Source organism: Mustela putorius, unplaced genomic scaffold (genome assembly GCF_011764305.1).
Source record: "Mustela putorius furo isolate JIRA1106 unplaced genomic scaffold, ASM1176430v1.1 tig00000832_pilon_pilon_pilon, whole genome shotgun sequence".
NCBI lineage: Eukaryota > Metazoa > Chordata > Mammalia > Carnivora > Mustelidae > Mustela > Mustela putorius.
In genome coordinates this window covers 1691486-1710123 of record NW_025421491.1, presented here as the reverse complement: position 1 = coordinate 1710123, position 18638 = coordinate 1691486, and the positions used below count along the sequence as shown (strand labels likewise).

The 18638-nt window shown below is 45.0% G+C and overlaps 1 long non-coding RNA gene and 1 other non-coding gene across 2 annotated transcripts in view; both read right to left on the bottom strand.

The window, feature by feature from the left end:
- Positions 1-1695: 1695 nt before the first annotated feature.
- Positions 1696-18638, bottom strand: part of LOC123393388 — a 34188-nt gene continuing 17245 nt past the window's right edge. Inside the window, exon 4 of the long non-coding RNA XR_006608158.1 lies at positions 1696-2113. This is a non-coding gene — a long non-coding RNA (uncharacterized LOC123393388). The remainder of the gene's footprint in view (positions 2114-18638) is intronic.
- On the bottom strand, positions 10562-10669 carry LOC123393405. The gene has a single exon (XR_006608170.1). It is a non-coding gene; the product is annotated as a U6 spliceosomal RNA (small nuclear RNA).

Genomic DNA, 18638 nt, shown 5'->3' with positions numbered 1-18638 from the left:
ATGATCGCCAGGAAAGATGCTCTCTTAATCTAATAAATATATTGTAAGGGTAAAAAAAAAATAGACCAGTGACCATAACTGATTGAAACAAGGGGATTATACACAAAACTGTGAGCAGAAGGAAAGCGTGCGTGAATGGAAGGCATATGAACTTATGCTCACTTCCACCAGAAGCAAAGATAAGGGAACGCAATTCCAATACGTGTTTTCTCCGTCGCCATGGCCATGGGCAGTTAGCTCCATTCTGACACTATCTACCTGCAGACAGTGTCAGAATAGTGTCAGCTCCCACAGCTTAAGGGCTCAGTCCCACTAGGCTTCCCCTCCCTCTCCCACCACCTTTCAGATGCCAGCTGCAAGTCCAAGCTGTTCCCTGTGCTTCTGGTGATTGGCTATTAATTGGAGGATCCCACAACTCCTTCCTTGGGTTGAATTAACTTGCCAGCAAGGCTCACAGAGCTGAAAGGAACTTTTTACTTACTATATTATTGGTTTATTAAAGAGTGTAACTCAGGAACCGTTGGATGAAAGAGATGCAGAGGGCAAGGTACGAGGGAAGGGGCGTGGAGCTTCCACAACCTCCCCGAGTGCACCGCTGTCCTAGCCCCTCCAGATACTCACCAACCTGGATGCTCTCTGAACCCCATCCTTTTGGGGTTTTATGGAGGCTTCATTACATAGGTAGGATTCATGAAATCACAGGCCGTTGGCAATTGATCCAAACTCTAGCCTCTCTCCCTTCCCCGAAGGTCAGGAGACACAGGACTGAGAGTTTCAGCCTCCAGTCACACGTCTGTTTCCCCAGAAACCAACCACCAACCTTTGGGGCTTCCCCAAAATCCCCACACTGACATAAACTCACATGGGGCCGAGAGGGGCTTGTTCAGAATATCAAGACACCTTATGGCTATTGTTACTTATGAGATTCCCAGAGTTTTAGAAGCTCTGAGCCAGGTGTGGGGACAAAGACCAAATATGTATTTCTTTTTTTTTTTTTTTAATTTATTTATCTGAGGTGGGGAGGGGTGAAGGAAGAGGGAGAAGCAGACTCCCCACTGAGCATGGGGCCCGGATGCAGGGCTCTGCACCAGAACCCTGGGATCATGAACTGAGCCCAACTGAACCACCCAGGTGCCCCCTACATACGTATTTCTTATTATAAATTACAACATCACAGACATTTTCAAGGACAAGTCCTACAGTTGAGTGTGTCTGTGGGAGCGGCTGTCCAGGCAGAGCACGCAGCTAAGGACAGGGCTTGAGAACCAAAGTTGTGTGGCTGAGGAGCAGCACAAGGCCCACTTGGCTGGAAGCAGGAGAGGGTCGTCTGAGAGTGAGAGATGAGGCCAAGAGCTCATCTCTGAATGGGTGGCTAGCGAGGAGTGTGGGATGTGAGTTCCTGTGGGCACTTTGATCTGTGTGGACTTCTGGCTAAACGAAGCCAGTAAGGCTGTGGGGCAGAAAGGAAATGCCATAAACTTAAGAAAATGCAAATAAAGTGTCAGTGAAAATGTGAGGCATCAAAAACTCTCACACAGAGGCGCCTGGGTGGCTCAGTGGGTTAAGCCGCTGCCTTCGGCTCAGGTCATGATCTCAGGGTCCTGGGATCGAGTCCCGCATCGGGCTCTCTCTCTGCTTCCTCCTCTCTCTTTCTGCCTGCCTCTCTGCCTACTTGTGATCTCTCTCTGTCAGATAAATAAATAAAATCTTTAAAAAAAAATAAAAAACAAAAAAACTCTCACACAGCTGCCATTGTGTAACCAGGTTCATCCGGTCTGGAGGGAAGTGCCTTGGAACACAGAGAAATTAAGTGTGTGCCTGCCTGCCCATCATGTAGCAAGTTCATGCTTGCACCGGGACACAAAGAAACACAAGAAGGTACATCTTGGTAGCAAAATGCATTAGTCAGGGAAGGAACTGGCTCACGTGATTATGGAGGTTGAGAAGTCCCCGGATCTGCAGTCGGTGAGCTGGAAAACCAGGAGAGTGGATGTAAGTTGTAGTTGGAGGGCAGGAGAAGATGGACGTTCGGACTCACAGAGTCAGGCAGAAGTTCCGTCTTAATTAGTCTTTTTGTTCTGTTCAGGTCTTCAGTGGATGGCACGAGGCCCACCTATATGGGGGAGGACAACCTGCTTTACTCAGTCTACTCATTCAAGTGTTATTCTCCTTAAAAACAACAACACCCTTACAGACACAGAATAATGTTCGACTAAATGTCCAGGTACCCAATGGCCTGGTCAAGCTGAGGCATAAAGTTAACTATCATATGAAGTATGGGTAGCTATACAGGTGCCCAATCCAAGGGGATTTATAATCAAAGTGTAGCAAAGGGAAAGCATAAAGTATACTACTGACCAGCGCACAATGAAATTGTCTCATATCACAATATGGATAAGATGGAAAACTAGAATTATGAGTTAACAAGGTAAAAAACAAAACAAACTTGTTTTTACTGAGACTCTAGAATGAGACCACCGCCCCCCACAAGGAAACCCCCAATCACGAACTCATGATGATATTCAACAAAAAGAGAAAGTTCTTTTGTCCCTAAAATAATGCTTCGTCACCACTGATGGTAGCTATTGCTCCAAATTCTTACTTGGAACATGAATCGTTAACGGGAAATATGTGGATATTTATCTTGCCTTTCCTACAGAAATTGTATTTCAGGGTGACCAAATAGGCCCGAGTGAGGAGAAAGGCCTCCGCTTTACAGAGGACTCCTGCTAATAAATGTAGAAAAATCACAATATAAAAAGTCACCATTGTGCAAACTTTAACTTTCTTCTGTATGACAAAGAAATTACGGTTCTGGAATATACGGTCCTTTATTTCAAGTTGAGCTGCTATGATGTTTGTACAATGCTTCGGGAAATGATATAAAAGGAAGCATGAAGCAAAAAAGAAAAAATGGTAATTGTTGGATGTAGGTGATGAGTTCATTAAATCATTCTCTGTACTTTTCTGAATCGTTGGCATTTTTCAGATATGGAAATTAGAGAGAGCCAGTGAGGTTCTTGGGAAGAAGAAATTCAGGGGTTTTGGGAACCACTTTATGTGCAAATGTCACCTCCAAACAGAAACTGGCAGGTATAATTCTTGCTGACTTATTTATCTTTGCATTAAGCTTGTCTTAGAAAGATTGTTTCCTCAATCCAGTAAGAACACAGAAGTCATAGTTGTTTGAGAGAAATCCCAGGTCATAAAGTGGTGACACCCTTGGTGTTCTATAGCGTACTGGGGACTCCAGGCCAGCGACCAAAAGCCTTCGGTTCCAACCCTGCAGCTTCTCATCTGAGCCTGCCTGTTCTTACTCCAGAGTGGGGATTTGCATCTATTCAACCCCACAAACCTAATTTATAACCGTGTGCAGTGTTCCAGCATGTGGCAGGGAGCTGCTAAGATGAAGAACGTCCCTAAGGGTCTTCCCATCCAGTCAGGAAGACAGGAAAGACACGAGCAAACACAAAGGGAAGGAATCATTTGGTCTGGGGTCATGGAAGAGCAGCAGGTTTTCTCTCCTCTCCCCACCAAGGCCACATCCTGAGCCACTTAACAAAGCTGTGTTTGGGTAGGGCCAGAAACCGGAGACCAGATGGCGGCAAACTTCCAAGCAGTTTCTTTTATGCTGGTATCTAAACCAGCAAATGCTGGAAAGCCATTGGAGGAAAACCAGGAAGCCTGGTGTTTTCAAAAGGTTATCCTGGGCGAGTAAGGAGGGCCAGCTGGAGAGGAGAGAGGACGGAGGCAAGGGTTGTTAACCTTTTTTGTGCGATGGACTCCTGCTCAGGATAATGTTCCCAAGTGCAGCTATGGTCTGGTTGCTTGTGTCCCCCACAGATTCATCTGTTGAATTCCAAATGCCCAATGTGATGGTAATTAGGAAGCAAGGCCTCTGGGAGTTGCTTATGTCAGGAGAGTGGAACCCCCATGAGTGGGATTAATGCTCTTATAAAAGAGACCAGGCAGAGCTCCCTGACCCTTTGACCACGTGAGGACGTGAGGACGCAGCCAGAAGATGGCCTTCATCAGCATTTGACCTTGCCGGCCCCCGATCTCAGACCTGCAGCCTCCAGAACCGTAATAAATAAAGATCTGTTGTTCATAAACTACCCAGCCTCTAGAATTTTGTTGCAACAGCCCAAACACATTAAGACAAGTGCATAAAATAAAATACACAGGTTTACAAAGGAAATATTGTTGAAATCCTAACACCAAAATGTATTTAAACTCTGATGTGTAATATAAGTGCCTTCTTTCTTTCTTTTTTTTTTTTTTTTAAGGATTTTATTTATTTATTTGACAGAGAGAGATCACAAGTAGGCAGAGAGGCAGGCAGGGAGAGAGAGAGGAGGAAGCAGGCTCCCTGCTGAGCAGAGAGCCCGATGCGGGACTCGATCCCAGGACCCCGAGATCATGACCTGAGCCGAAGGCAGCGGCTTAACCCACTGAGCCACCCAGGCACCCAAAGTGCCTTCTTTATTAATACACTGAATAGCAAGATCTAGTGGGGAGTCTAATTAAACTGAGGATTTCCAAGGTATGATGAGGGTAAATAATTTTGTGTCAGTTGTAATGCGATATAAAAACATTTGTAATTTCCAATGGCACAGCCACTGGCACTGCTATGCTGTTGTCTCATTCATAATTGAAAAGAATAATGAGGGGCGCCTGGGTGGCTCAGTGGGTTAAGCCGCTGCCTTCGGCTCAGGTCATGATCTCAAGGTCCTGGGATCGAGTCCCGCATCAGGCTCTCTGCTCAGCAGGGAGCCTGCTTCCTCCTCTCTCTCTCTGCCTGCCTCTCTGCCTACTTGTGATCTCTGTCTGTCAAATAAATAAATAAAATCTTTAAAAAAAAAAAAAAGAAAAGAATAATGAATTTTACTAAAAGGGTGGTGAAAATATCAACCTAATTGCTTTCCTAGCCAAGTTCTGAATTCTATCCAAGGACCCCTTGGGGAGACCAGCTAAAGACTCCTGAGCTTGAGGCTGTCCCGTTTACTCTGAAAATAGATATCACACTGATGGGCATATTTTTGGGATCTTGCCAAAGTCAGGGGAGACTCCATTTTCTTTACAAAATCCGAGTTCATTAACTGATTTCTTTGGGGCGAGGCAGTTTGGAGAGGGGTATAAACGAAGGCTCTACGTACCTCCGCACAGGTAGTTATTAATTATACAGAGGAGAGAGTACCTTTATCGTGAGAACTATCCCAGACATCATCACGTTGACTACCACATCATGTGTCCAATACTCAAACACTAATAACAGGACAAACTGAAATCACATTACTCTAGACCAAAATGTGGAACCAGAATAAGCTCAAGGAAGCAATCAGATAAGCCCCGACCGAGGGGCCCTCCACAAAACTAGGCACTTGTGCTCTTCGGAAATGTACATGGCATGACAAAGTAAGATGGAGAAGTGCTTCCAGATAGATCATGGGAGAGTAAAGAGATTCAACAATTAAATGTCTTGCTTAATCCTTGACTGGAGCCAAGCCTGAAAAAAAAGGTTTATAAAGGGTATTACTGGGACAATTAGCAACATGTGAACATGAACAATATATTAAACAATAATACAATAATTTTTTGAATTTGAATCTGAGATTATGTAAGAGAATCTCTTTGTTCTTAGGAGATAGATTCTTGGGGCGCCTGAGTGGCTCAGTAGGTTAAGCCTCTGCCTTTGGCTCAGGTCATGATCTCAGGGTCCTGGGATCGAGCCCCACATCGGGCTCCTTGCTCAGCAAGAGCCTGCTTCTCCCTCTCCCTCTGCCTGCAGCTCCCCCTGCTTGTTCGCTCTCTGTCAAATAAATAAAATCTTAAAAAAAAAAAAAAAAGGAGATAGACTCTGAATTATTTAGGTGCAAAGAGTACAAATTAGTCTCAGTGATTCAGCAAAAATGCCTCTATATTAAATAAACACACAGGTAGACACATACATATATACACGTATATCTAGACACAAACGTACATACATGGAAAGACTGTTCATGAGCAAATGTGACAAAAATGTTAACAATTGGTGAATCTAGATGAAAGCTATAAAGAAGATATATATGGGGGTTGGTGACTAGGATAGTACCCAGAAGTGATATTTCTAGGTCAAAGGTAAATACTGTGTACTTTAGTTAGATGTTGCTCAAGTCCCTTCATCAGGGGATGTACCCTTTTGTATTCCCATCAGACACGTGCGAGTGCCCACTTCCTCACAGCCTCACCACAGAGTAGTTTGTCAAGATTTTGAGTTTTGGTCCTGATGACAGGTGTACTGTGGCTTCAATTCGTGTCTTATGAAGCGCACGGAGCTTGCCTTCTTCCACCAGATTAAGCGGCTCCTAAGACCTTATTTTTTTATTTTTTATTTTTTTTTATTTATTTATTTGACAGGCAGAGATCACAAGTAGGCAGAGAGGCAGGCAGAGAGAGAGAGAGGGGAAGCAGGCTCCCTGCTGAGCAGAGAGCCTGATGCGGGGCTCGATCTCAGACCCCGGGATCATGACCTGAGTCGAAGTCAGAGGCTTTAACCACACTGAGCCACCCAGGTGCCAACCACTCTTTCCTCTCTGTCTAGACGGACACAGTCAGATTGTAGGAATGGGGTCCTCAACGTCGTCACCATATTACCAAATTTGCCTTGACGAGGGAGGGCGTCTGATACATGTGTGCCAGTGGCGCACTGACATGGACCTGGACAACGTGCCCAGCCATTTTGCTTCCATGTCCGTCTGCACAGAAGTCGCCTCTAGAGGGCACACAGACAACACCCTCCCCACTGAGTGAGGAAATGGAGGTTCAAGGAGATGAAGTGGCTTATCCAGGCAGTAAGTGACGGATCCAGGACAGGCGAGCCCATGTTCCGATTCCTAGTAAGTGCCTGTGAAGTTCCGGAACAGGTCCCAAGACTATCCTTACTTCTGACACGCATGGCAAGTCCAGGGATCCTCACAACCACCTTAAGTTCGAGAATTCACAAGAAAGACTCTCAGAACTTGCTGGAACCCATTGTAGTCACTGTTATGATTTATTACAGTGAAAGGATATGGATTAAAATCTGCCAAGGGAAGAGACCCATATGGTGGGGCCAGGAGAGCTCCATACACACACAGAGCTGTCCTCTCCTAGTGAAGTCATGGAGAGCATTAACTCTTAGAGATAACGCGTGACAATATGCATGGAGGATTGCCAGCCAGGAAAGTTTACTCAAGCCATGGTGTGGAGTGTTTTTATTGGGGCTTGATCTCAAGGGCATGGTCAGCAGCCCGCATGGCTGACCTCAGTCTCTAGTCTATCCAAGGGCTAACCTTATACTGCATGACCAAAGCCCTCGCCACAAATCCCATTGTTGGACCATCTGGCATGGCACAATGTACCCAAGTAAAATCACTCTTATCGGGCAGGACATTCTCAGGGTTTAGAGATCGTCTCCTGGGGGTTGGAGGGCAAAGACCAGATCCCTCTTTGGGCACGGTTCAATCTCTATTGTGCAATGCCCTTTCTTTGTAATCCATTCCAACAAGTGGGGTTACCTGCTCACTGGGACAAGTAATGGAAACTGGGCAGAACAGAAGGGAGGAGTGGCACAGGGGAGCCCAGAAGTGAATTTAATGACGGCCCTCAAGTGCTAGCTTGAGCCCACTTGTCTCTGGGGTCAGGCCTGGCTGGTCACAGTCTCGTTCTCTGATCAGTGCATGCAGGACCCCTAGGTGGCACACATTTTCAGTTTAGGCAGCAAAAAGGGAAAAAAAAAAAAAAGGAATCCAAAAGATTAACAAACCTCACTCTTCTATCAAATTACATTTCCCGGTGAGGTACTGTTACAGTGGAAATTGGCCTGCAGTTTGTGCAAAAGGTGTAAAAGTTCACCCTCTTTATTCGCTTTTAAAATTTTAGCCGTGGGAATGTTGTTGACGCTTGGAAAAATAGTCTATCCCCGAATAGGACAAAGTTCGATAGAGAGGAGGGCAAGCCTTACAACAGAGGGGTGGAGAAGAAGGAGGGGCAGGCAGGAGCTTAGAGTGCAGAGAAAAATCCGGTTCACTTCGCCTCAGAGCTTTCCCTAAGAGCCCTGGTGTGTCCCGAAGGAGGGCAGAAGGCCTTCTTTCCAAGCCCATCCCGGGTGTTTTCAGGATTTCCATTCTCTTCCAGCCTTCCGTGGATAGGAAGCCACAGTCATGGGCAACTGTTTTATTTCTTCATACCAGACAAAAGCTTGGAAAGACCCAAACCTAACTCCTGGATTACTAAAGCCTTGTTGGGTGCTTATTTTGGGCACAAGACTGAAGTAATGAGAAGACTTGTCATTAGTGATTTTGCTCCCTCGGTGCTCCCCTCCTCTTCTCACATTCCTGCAAAGAAATCAGAAGTTTCCTCCCAGGGATACTTTACTTATTGACAAATATTTACTGAGCATCTATTAATGCCAAGCACTGGTGGGAGTGATGATGGGCAGACACAAGTGACAAAATAAACCAACTAGAAAAATGCCAGCAGGTGGTCATTTTTTTCCAGGAGGAGTGAAACAGTGTTTGGGTGATTTTCCCATGGTCACAAATGGTCTCTTTAAGAGGGTGACATTGAGGGACACCTGCTTGGCTCAGTTGGAAGAGCATGTGACTCTTGATCTTGGGGTTGTGAGGTCAGGCCCCACACTGGGTGTAGAGATTACCTAAAATAAATTTTAAGAGAGTTGACACTGAAATAGAGACTTGAAAGACAAGAATGAATCAGCAATTAAGAACTTCTGTGGGAAAAGGAAAGGGAGGCGACCTTTGACTTGATGAAGAAGCCCTGACTTGCCCCAGAAAGTGTGCAAGCAACTAAGGTGAACTGAACTGGCTTAGACGAGACTTCTGAGTGTTTGAAACAGAAGTTAATCTCCTTTATATGAAAATTAAGAAAGCTACAGTCCTCTCCATGAGGAGGGAAGGCAGGTTACAGAACAGGGCCCTGCTCTACTGAAACCCACCAAAAAGACCCCAGGGTCTTCCTCCAAGACTTGCCGCAGCGGCGACCCTATGATTTTCAGCAGAGTGAAGAGGTCATGAGCAGGGACTCTGGCATCAAAGGGATAAAGCTTTGACCCCTGGGTGTGTGACCTTGGCCAAAAATTTAATAAGATGGAGCCTCTGTTTCCTTGTCTCTAAAAGGGGTATAATGAACCCTGCCACTGAGGGAGGCCAGGAGGGCTTGATGCAATGGTTTGGTACCCAGGACCCCCCAGTGTGAGGTATGGCCATACATAATGGGTCCCTGGTGTGGCCCAGGAGGATTGCTCAGTGGGATAAGCAGGGTTCCCTTTGGTGACCCAAGGGGAGGGTTAGGAAAGGAGTAAGGAACGGCTTCACTCTGGTGGGCTCTTTTCCAGCAAATTCCTAGTAAAGGACAAAGGACACTATCTCAAGCTGCTGGTTATGTAACTGGCTACGTAACTGCTTAAGGGGAAACCTAACTCTATGGGAAGCTGTGATTGAACAGAATCATTTGTAATTGTTTAAAAACAAACCATTTCCCCACACTAACACAGAAACAGCCAGCATAACAGGCAATGCAGGTGGCTGGCGACCATCTACAGCGTTCTGATTTCCACGGGTTGTCAAGATAAACTAAAAGAAAAGGCGAGAATAAGCCCATCTTTTTTTTTTTTTTTTTTAAAGTAAACAGGTAGATATATTTTATTTGTCGAGAGTAAATGTCAATCTATTTCTTTATTTGGGACACAACAGGTCAGAATTCCAGAGCTGGTTGGGTATCCTTGGGCAAGGAGCTTAACACTTGCTACTCAAGGTGTGGTTCTCCTGCCAGCCATAGAGGGTCACCTGGGAGCTTGATGGAAACCTTTAGGCCCTACCCTAGATTTGCTGAATCAGAGCCTGCATTTACTGGAGCTCCAAGTGGTTTTAGGCACCTGAGAGCTGGGGAAGCATTCGTTTTATTGCATACCTGAAACTAACGTAACACTGTATTTTAACTAACTGGAATTATTATTATTGTATTTTTAAAGTAAGCTCTACACCCAACGTGGGGCTTGAACTCACAACCGCAAGATCAAGAGTCATAGATAGGGTCTCCCCAATGACCCAACCCCTTAACTAGCTGGAATTAAATGAAAACTTAAAAAGAAAAAAAAAAATACTGGGGAAGCATTGATTTAACATCTCCAAGTGTCACTCCCCTAAGAGAGGGGCCAAAGTGGCTTTGAAACAAATTAAATATAAATATAACAAGCTTTTTTTATTTTTAATTTGCCAAGTCATTCTCACCAATTTATTCTTGCAAATAAGCTTTCAAATCCTTTGTCAGCATTCCACAAAAACAAAACAAAACATCCAATCACAAAACCAAAACACCACTGGAATTCTCATGAGAACTGCATTAAAAATGTAAAATAATTTGAGAAATGATATCTTTATAATATTTATTCTTCCTATCCAAGAACATGGGCTGTTTCTACATTTATTCGGTCTTTTTATTTTTTATTCAAGTATAAGTTAATATGCAGTGTTATATTAATTTCAGGTGTACAATTCTATAATTATTCAGTGCTCATCATGATGAAAATATGGAACACTGCAAATTTGCATGTCATCCTTGTGTAGGGGTCATACTAATCTTCTCTGTATCGTTCCAATTTTAGTGCTGCCAAAGCAAGCAATAAATTTAATCAGCTTTTTAACAATTAAAAATTAAGTGGGGGTTGCCTACCTGGCTCAGTCTTGGAGCCTGTGACTGTTGATCTCAGGGTTGTAAGTTTGAGCGCTATGTTGGGTGTAGAGATCACTTAACAAAATCTTTTTTTTTTTTTCTTTTAATTTCTTTTCAGCATAACAGTATTCATTGTTTTTGCACCACACCCAGTGCTCCATACAATACGTGCCCTCCCTAATACCCACCACCTGGTTCCCCCAACTTCCCACCCCCACCTTCAAAACCCTCAGGTTGTTTTTCAGAGTCCATAGTCTCTCATGGTTCACCTCCTCTTCCAATTTCCCTCAACTCCCTTCTCCTTTCCTTCTCCCCATGTCATCCATGTTATTTGTTATGCTCCACAAATAAGTGAAACCATATGATAATTGACTTTCTCTGCTTGACTTATTTCACTCCGCATAATCTCTTCCAGTCCCGCCCATGTTGCTACAAAAGTTGGGTATTCATCCTTTCTGATGGAGGCCTAATACTCCATAGTATATATGGACCACATCTTCCTTATCCATTCGTCCATTGAAGGGCATCTTGGTTCTTTGCACAGTTTGGCGACCTTGGCCATTGCTGCTATAAACACTGGGGTACAGATGGCCCTTCTTTTCACTACATCTGTATCTTTGGGGTAAATACCCAGTAGTGCAATGGCAGGGTCATAAGGAAGCTCTATTTTTAATTTCTTGAGGAATCTCCACACTGTTTTCCAAAGTGGCTGCACCAACTTGCATTCCCACCAACAGTGTAAGAGGGTTCCCCTTTCTCCACATCCTCTCCAACACATGTTGTTTCCTGTCTTGCCAATTTTGGCCATTCTAACTGGTGTAAGGTGGTATCTCAATGTGATTTTAATTTGAATCTCCCTAATGGCTAGTGATGATGAACATTTTTTCATGTGTCTGATAGCCATTTGTATGTCTTCATTGGACATACAATTGGAGAAGTGTCTGTTCATATCTTCTGCCCATTTTTTGATATGATTGTCTGTTTTGTGTGTGTTGAGTTTGAGGAGTTCTTTATAGATCCTGGATATCAACCTTTTGTCTGTACTGTCATTTGCAAATATCTTCTCCCATTCTGTGGGTTGCCTCTTGTTTTGTTAACTGTTTCCTTTGCTGTGCAGAAGGTTTTGATCTTGATGAAGTCCCAAAAGTTCATTTTCACTTTTGTTTCCTTTGCCTTTGGCGACCTATCTTAAAAGAAGTTGCTGTGGCTGATATCAAAGAGGTTACTGCCTATGTTCTCCTCTAGGATTCTGATGGATTCCTGTCTCACGTTGAGGTCTTTTATCCATTTCGAGTTTATCTTTGTGTACGGTGTAAGAGAATGGTCGAATTTCATTCTTTTACATATAGCTGTCCAGTATTCCCAGCATCATTTATTGAAGAGACTTTTTTCCACTGTATATTTTTTCCTTTTTCTTTTTTTTTTTTTTTTTTTAAAGATTTTACTTATTTAAGAGAGAGCACGAACAAGGGAGAGAGGAAGAGGGAGAGGAGAAGCAGACTCTCTGCTGAGCAGGGAGCCCAATGTGGGGCTCGATCCCAGCACCCTGAGATCATGACCTGAGCTGAAGGCAGACACAACAGACTGAGCCACTCAGGTGCCCCAAATTAAAAAAAAAAAATCTTAAAAAAAAAATTTAAGTGGAACAGAAAGTGAAATGAAAAGCAAAATGTCCCTCCATCCTCCAACCCATCCTCATTCCATAATACCTTCAACTCCTGACCCCCACCAGCCACTCTCTGAACCTCCTCTAGTTTGGCCTGGTACTGGGTCTTTCTCCTTTGCAGGTGGGCAACCACCACACTCTAGGCATTATTTGCCTTGAGTTTGGATGGGGGGAGGAGTAGAAAATCACACTTCCCTCCCACAAGCCAACATGCTCTTCAAAAACATCCTCACTCTGATCAGGCTGACAGATCCTTCCCTTTCTCCTGTTAAGCCCACAGGAGGGCAGAGCTGCAGGTCAAAACTAGCCCAGCCACCCCTCTTAGCAAGTTATGAGGGGAGAATGAATGTTAGGGTCTTGGGGCATCTGTGTGGCTCAGTCAGTCAAGTCATGATCTTGGAGTCCTGGGATGGAGCCCTGTGTTGGGCTTCCTGCTGAGCAGGGAGAGTCTCCATCTCCCTCTTCCCCCTGCTCATGCTTCCTCTCTCTTAAATACATAAATAAAACATTAAAAAACAAAAACAAACAAAACCCCAAAGAAAGTTAATCACATGTCACTGCTATTCTTGGTTTGGGGCTTCAGCTGATACTCCCAGACAGGAGTCTGTTAGTCTTCCAAATCTGGCAGTCTGTGGATTGACCCCAGAGACAGATCTGTCTCGATGATCATTTCATGGTCAGCTCCTTCATTATGACTGACATGATTGAAATAGGACTTCCCTTCACATGGGCCAGTCCAGCTGCTCTAAAGGGAATCGACCAGCATCTTGGGATTCTATGACTACTTAGATACCTTCCATCTTTCTCTAGTTTTAAGAGTCTGGGCATCTTGGCCCAGCCTAAAATTTGAGGTTCTCACCCATCATCTCAATTAATGAACAACAAGTATTTTATACTCAGCTACTTTCTTTGTAAAATGATCTAGTACCAATTCCCTGTGTGAGAGAAAGAGAGAGAGAGAGTGTGTGTGTGTGTGTGTATGTGTGTGTGTGTGTTGAGGGCAGGTGCTCCCCACACTGTTCAACAAGTATCTGGACACCAGCTGGGTGTCCTACAGATTGACTCAGTTGTGACAGTATCTACCCAGAGAGAGCATCAGACGCCACAGGGGAAGGCCTCAGTCTTATATGACTGTCTCCCCACCACCCCCAGCCTCAGAAGCCAATCATAAGTCCAGTTTATCACCTGGGCTTCTGACTGACCAGCTATAGACTGAAGGTTCCATTGACCCTCTCCTTGGGCCTGATTAATTTGTTAGAGCAGCTCATAGAACTTAAGAGGAACATGCTACTTACTGGATTTCTGGTTCATTATATGAGGATATAACTCAGAAACAGCCAAGTGGAAGAGACACACAGGGCAAAGCTTGGAGAAAGGGTGTGGAGCTTCCATGCCCTCTCCAGGGGGGCCACTCTCCCTAAATCTTCACATGTTCACCAGCCCACAAGCTCTCTCAACCAGTCCTTTTAGGTTTTTATGGAGACATCACCGGATAGGTTTGATTGATTAAACCACTGGCCACTGGTGATTGATCCAATGTCCAGGACTTCCCCCTAGTGTAGGTCAAGGACTTCTAGTTCTAACCCCCTAATCACATGGCTGGTTCTCAGGCAGCCAGTTCCCATCCTTAGGTGCATCCAAAAGTCACTTCATTAATGCTCTTAACACTTAGGGAATTCTAAGGGCTTAAGGAGCTCTGGGCCAGACCTGAAAGAAGACCAAACATATATTCACTCACAGTATCGTACTTGACGCAAATATCCTTTCCTTAGCAAAACACAGAACTGAGGAACATACACAGCTTGAATTTTCTTTTGATACCAATTAATTTATTCATCAAATATTTATTAAGGGTTTACTCTGTGGCAATGCTCTGCTGGCACTAGAGAGAGACTTAATGGTGACCAGGTGAAGTCAAAGTCGAAGAAAGGCACCCCTATGAGATGGCTTTCAGTTATTTTTAAAACTGGAGGAAAAAACTCTGAGAACTAATACGTTTACTTTAGTCTTGTTGAAAGTAAACAGAGGCATATTAAACATTTTTAGACTTTCAGCAAAAATCGACTGGAATCAGACAGCATCCAATCTAGCAGATGGGAGCCCTGAGGAGCTGCACAAAATGGAAGAGTGTTACAGTCAGAAGTGAGCAGGAAGAAGGAAGTTGTACACGACAAAAAAGCGGGTTGGTTACTGCAAGGTCACTTTCCTTTTAGGAGATGAAGGGGTTCTGTCAGGCGGACTGCCTACTAGTGCTGACCTGACTGGTTTAAGAGTCCCTTTCTGGGAGAGCCAAAACTGGAGTTCGGTTAAGTCTTGGTTTGGTGATGTGGGGTATAACATAAGCTCCCTGATTTGGGGCTGGGTGCCTTGTAAGTCCCAGCCAAAGATGAATCTTATAACTTGTAAAAGTTTGCTTAGTAGTATTTATTTTATTGTTTAATAATTTTTTTAATAGTTAAGCATTTTTAAAAGAGATTTTATTTATTTATTTGACATGGAGAGAGAGATCATGAGTAGGCAGAGAGGCAGGCAGAGGGAGAGGAGGAAGCAGCTCCCCACTAAGCAGAGAGCCCGATGTGAGGCTCGATCCCAGGACCCTGAGATCATGACCCGAGCCGAAGGCAGGGGCTTAACCCATTGAGCCACCCATGTGCCCAATAATTAGGCATTTTTAAAAGCTATAATAGTTTTGGAAAAGTTAACACAGTACGTGAACATGGCAAAGTCAAAAAAAGCTCTAAAGGGGACACGGGTAAAAGTCAGCGTCTCCCTCTTCTCCTACCCCATCCCCAGCCCCCACCCCCCCAGGGCTGGTAGCTCAAGTTTGGGCTTCAGGCCCCAGTGGGGCCTTCTAGGCAGCTCTCCTTCTTCCTCAGTCCTATCCAAGATCTCTGGACCAGAGGATCTTGGCTTGCTGGACAAAGGGGGCAGGGGAGAAGACAAGTGTCCAGTCCCTGTGTGAGGCCTTGAGTTCTCATATCCAACCAGCTGTTTGGAGTACAGGTACAAGTCACTCATTCTCAAATGCTTACTGATTGCCAGGCACTGATCTGGACATTTGGAAAACACCAGGCAGTACAATAGACAGGAGTCTCTGCACTCATGAGAGCTTACATCCTGACATGGGAGGACAGAGTGAAAAATAAATATCATAAGTAAATTATGCGAATTAGCCATCCCTCCTTGTTGGAGGTGGAGAGCTGGGGAGGGGTGGGTTGATGAGGGCCTGGTGTGAGAGCCAGGGCAAAAAATCCTCCTTCTCGAGACTCTAACTGCAAACTAAAGGGCTTTAAGCTGGGAAGGGCAAGTACCCTTTCTCCTTAATCATCTACAGTGCAAGGACTTTGTGGCCACCACCCACGCCTCTAATTTGAACAAGCGATCCCAAACGTTGTTCTACAGTGCTTTCCTTCAACGACAAAAATGGGACCTCGCAACACAGGGGTTCAGTGAGTCACCCTTTTTTGGCTCCAAGCAGTGCTCTGCACTACCACTTCTGGTCAAGGAGCCATCTCTGGTTTCTAGGAGGCCTTCTTTTTTTTTTTTTTTTTTTTTTTAAAGATTTTATTTATTTATTTGACAGAGAGAAATCACAAGTAGATGGAGAGCAGGCAGAGAGAGAGAGGGAAGCAGGCTCTCCGCTGAGCAGAGAGCCCGATGCGGGACTCGATCCCAGGACTCTGAGATCATGACCTGAGCCGAAGGCAGCGGCTTAACCCACTGAGCCACCCAGGCGCCCTCTAGGAGGCCTTCTTGTAGCCAGTGGGTTGGAGCAGAGAGAGAAGGACGAGCAGAATCCCTGATGAGCGCACAGCCAGACGTGAGGGCTCAACATGGGGACTCGATCCCAGAACCCTGAGATCATGACCTGAGCCAAAGTCTGACGCTTAACCTACTGAGCCACATGGGCCCTCCGACCTGAGCCATTTTTAAGTACTCAGTTTAGTGGTACCAAGTGCATTCATACTTGAGTAGGCATAACCACCATCCCACTCCAGATCTCTTCTAGTCTTGCAAAACTGAAACTCTGTACCCATTTAATAACAGCTCCCCCTTCCCCCCACCCCTGGCCCTGGGTACCCCAGGCCCCAGACACCCTACTTTCTGTGTCTATGACTTGACTACTCTAGGTCCCTCCAACAGGTAGAATCATCCAGTATTTGTCATTTTGTGTCTGGCCTATGTCACTCATCAGAATGAGAGGTACCTTGACAGTTCATTCATGTTGTAGCAAGTGTACGGGCTTCCTTTCTTCCTTTTTTAAGACTGAATAGTATTCCACTGTAACTTACTTTTGCCATGTCGTGTTTACCCCATGCATCTGTCCATGGAGACCTGGGTTGACTCCAACTGTTGGCTACTGCACACAGAGCCACTGCTGTCAACATGGGTGTACAGATATTGCTGTTCGGGTCCCGTTTTCAGTTCCTCTGTGTATATGCCCAGAGGGGAGTTGCCCTCTTGCTTTCCTTAATTACAGACTAAATGACTCTGTTGCAAGAAAAAGTCAGGATGGACAGGTCATCTGTTGGATGTTTGCCACCAGTTTGATGACCCAGCTGAAGCCCTCTCATTTAAAGAGAGAGAGAGGGATGTGCCTTCTCGCAGGTTCACAGAAGTCCCACCTACGGACATACTTTCAAACACATCTTGTTTCTGGTGTAACTACTTATGCCCTGCAAGTGTGTGTGTCCAGAAACTGCACCCAGCCCAGAGCCACAATCTTATTAGGTGCTTTCAATGCCCACAGCACAGCTGCATCCAATGATTTCAACACTGAGAAGCTAATACCCCTTCACCGGAGATATATCCTTTCACACAATCCCGTGCCTTAGGTTTCTGTACAAGATCAAGTTCCAATCAAGTGGCAGAACAAAGAAAGGATGGTGGCCTAAAGAAAGAAGCCCTTAAAGTGTCTGAAATGGAGTAAATAAAAAGCAGAACAGCAGCTCAACGCGGAACAGGAAACACCTAGTAATTCGCAGACTTATGGAGACAGTGAACACGTGTAGGTGTGCTCATTTGCACGAATAATTAAGGAAATGGAAATTAAATGAGATTTTAGGGGCTCCTGGGTGGCTCAGTCGTTAAGCGTCTGCCTTTGGCTCAGGTCATGATCCCAGGATCCTAGGATTCAACCCCCCCCCCCCCCCCCGCTTCGGACTCCCTGCTTAGCGGAAGCCTGCTTCTCCGGATCCCACTCCTCCTGCCGTGTTCCCTCTCTCGCAGCGCACTCTCGCTCTCTCTCTGTCAAATAAATAAAATAAAATCTTTAAAATAAATAAGATTTTATTTTTAAGCTCTCATGGGTAGATAAAGACACTGGTCCTACAAAGGTCTGGTGAGGCTCCAGGGAAACAAACACTGAGGGTGGGAATGAAAATAAGAGCAACCTTTTTTGTTTTTTAAAGAAGGGATTTTTCCTTTTTAAAGATTTATTTACGTATGGGGCAAGTGGGTGTCCGAGTTGGTGAAGCGACTGCCTTCAGCTCAAGTCATGATCTCAGGGTCCTGGGATTAAGCCCTGTGTCAGGCTCCCTGCTCAGTGGGGAGCCTGCTTCTCCCTCTCCCTCTGCCTCTGCCCCTCCCTCCTGCTCATGCTGTTCTCTTTCTCTTTTATTTTTTTTAAAGATTTTATTCATTTATTTGACAGACGGAGATCACAAGTAGGCAGAGAAGCAGGCAGAGAGAGGAGGATGTAGGTTCCCTGCCGAGCAGAGAGCCCGATGTGGGACCTGATCCCAGGACCCCGGGATCATGACCTGAGCCAAGGGCAAAGGCTTTAACCCACTAAGCCACCCAGGCACCCCTCTTTCTCTTTTTCTTAAATAAAATAAATACGAAATCTTTAAAAAATTATTTAAAAAAGGATGATTTATTGGAGAGGGAGAGTGCAGGAACAGGTGGAGGGACAGACTGAGAAGGAGAGAGCGAATCCTAAGGAGACTCCTAAGGGCAGAGCCAGACATGGGGCTCGATCTCACAACCCTGAGATCGTGACCTGAACCGAAATCAAGAGTCGGTTGCTCAACTGACTGAGCCATCGAGGCATCCCAATGCAACCTTTTCCAAGTACAATTTGGCAAAAACCTACGACTCAGCATGTATACCTGCAGGGATTCGTACTTTAGAGACGTTTTGCAAGTCCATGAGACTATGCATGCAAGTCCATAAAAAAATACGCAGCATCTGTTCTACCAGCAAATCATGGGAAACACCAATAAGTCTGTCCAGACGTGTAACGGGTTGACATATTACCCCC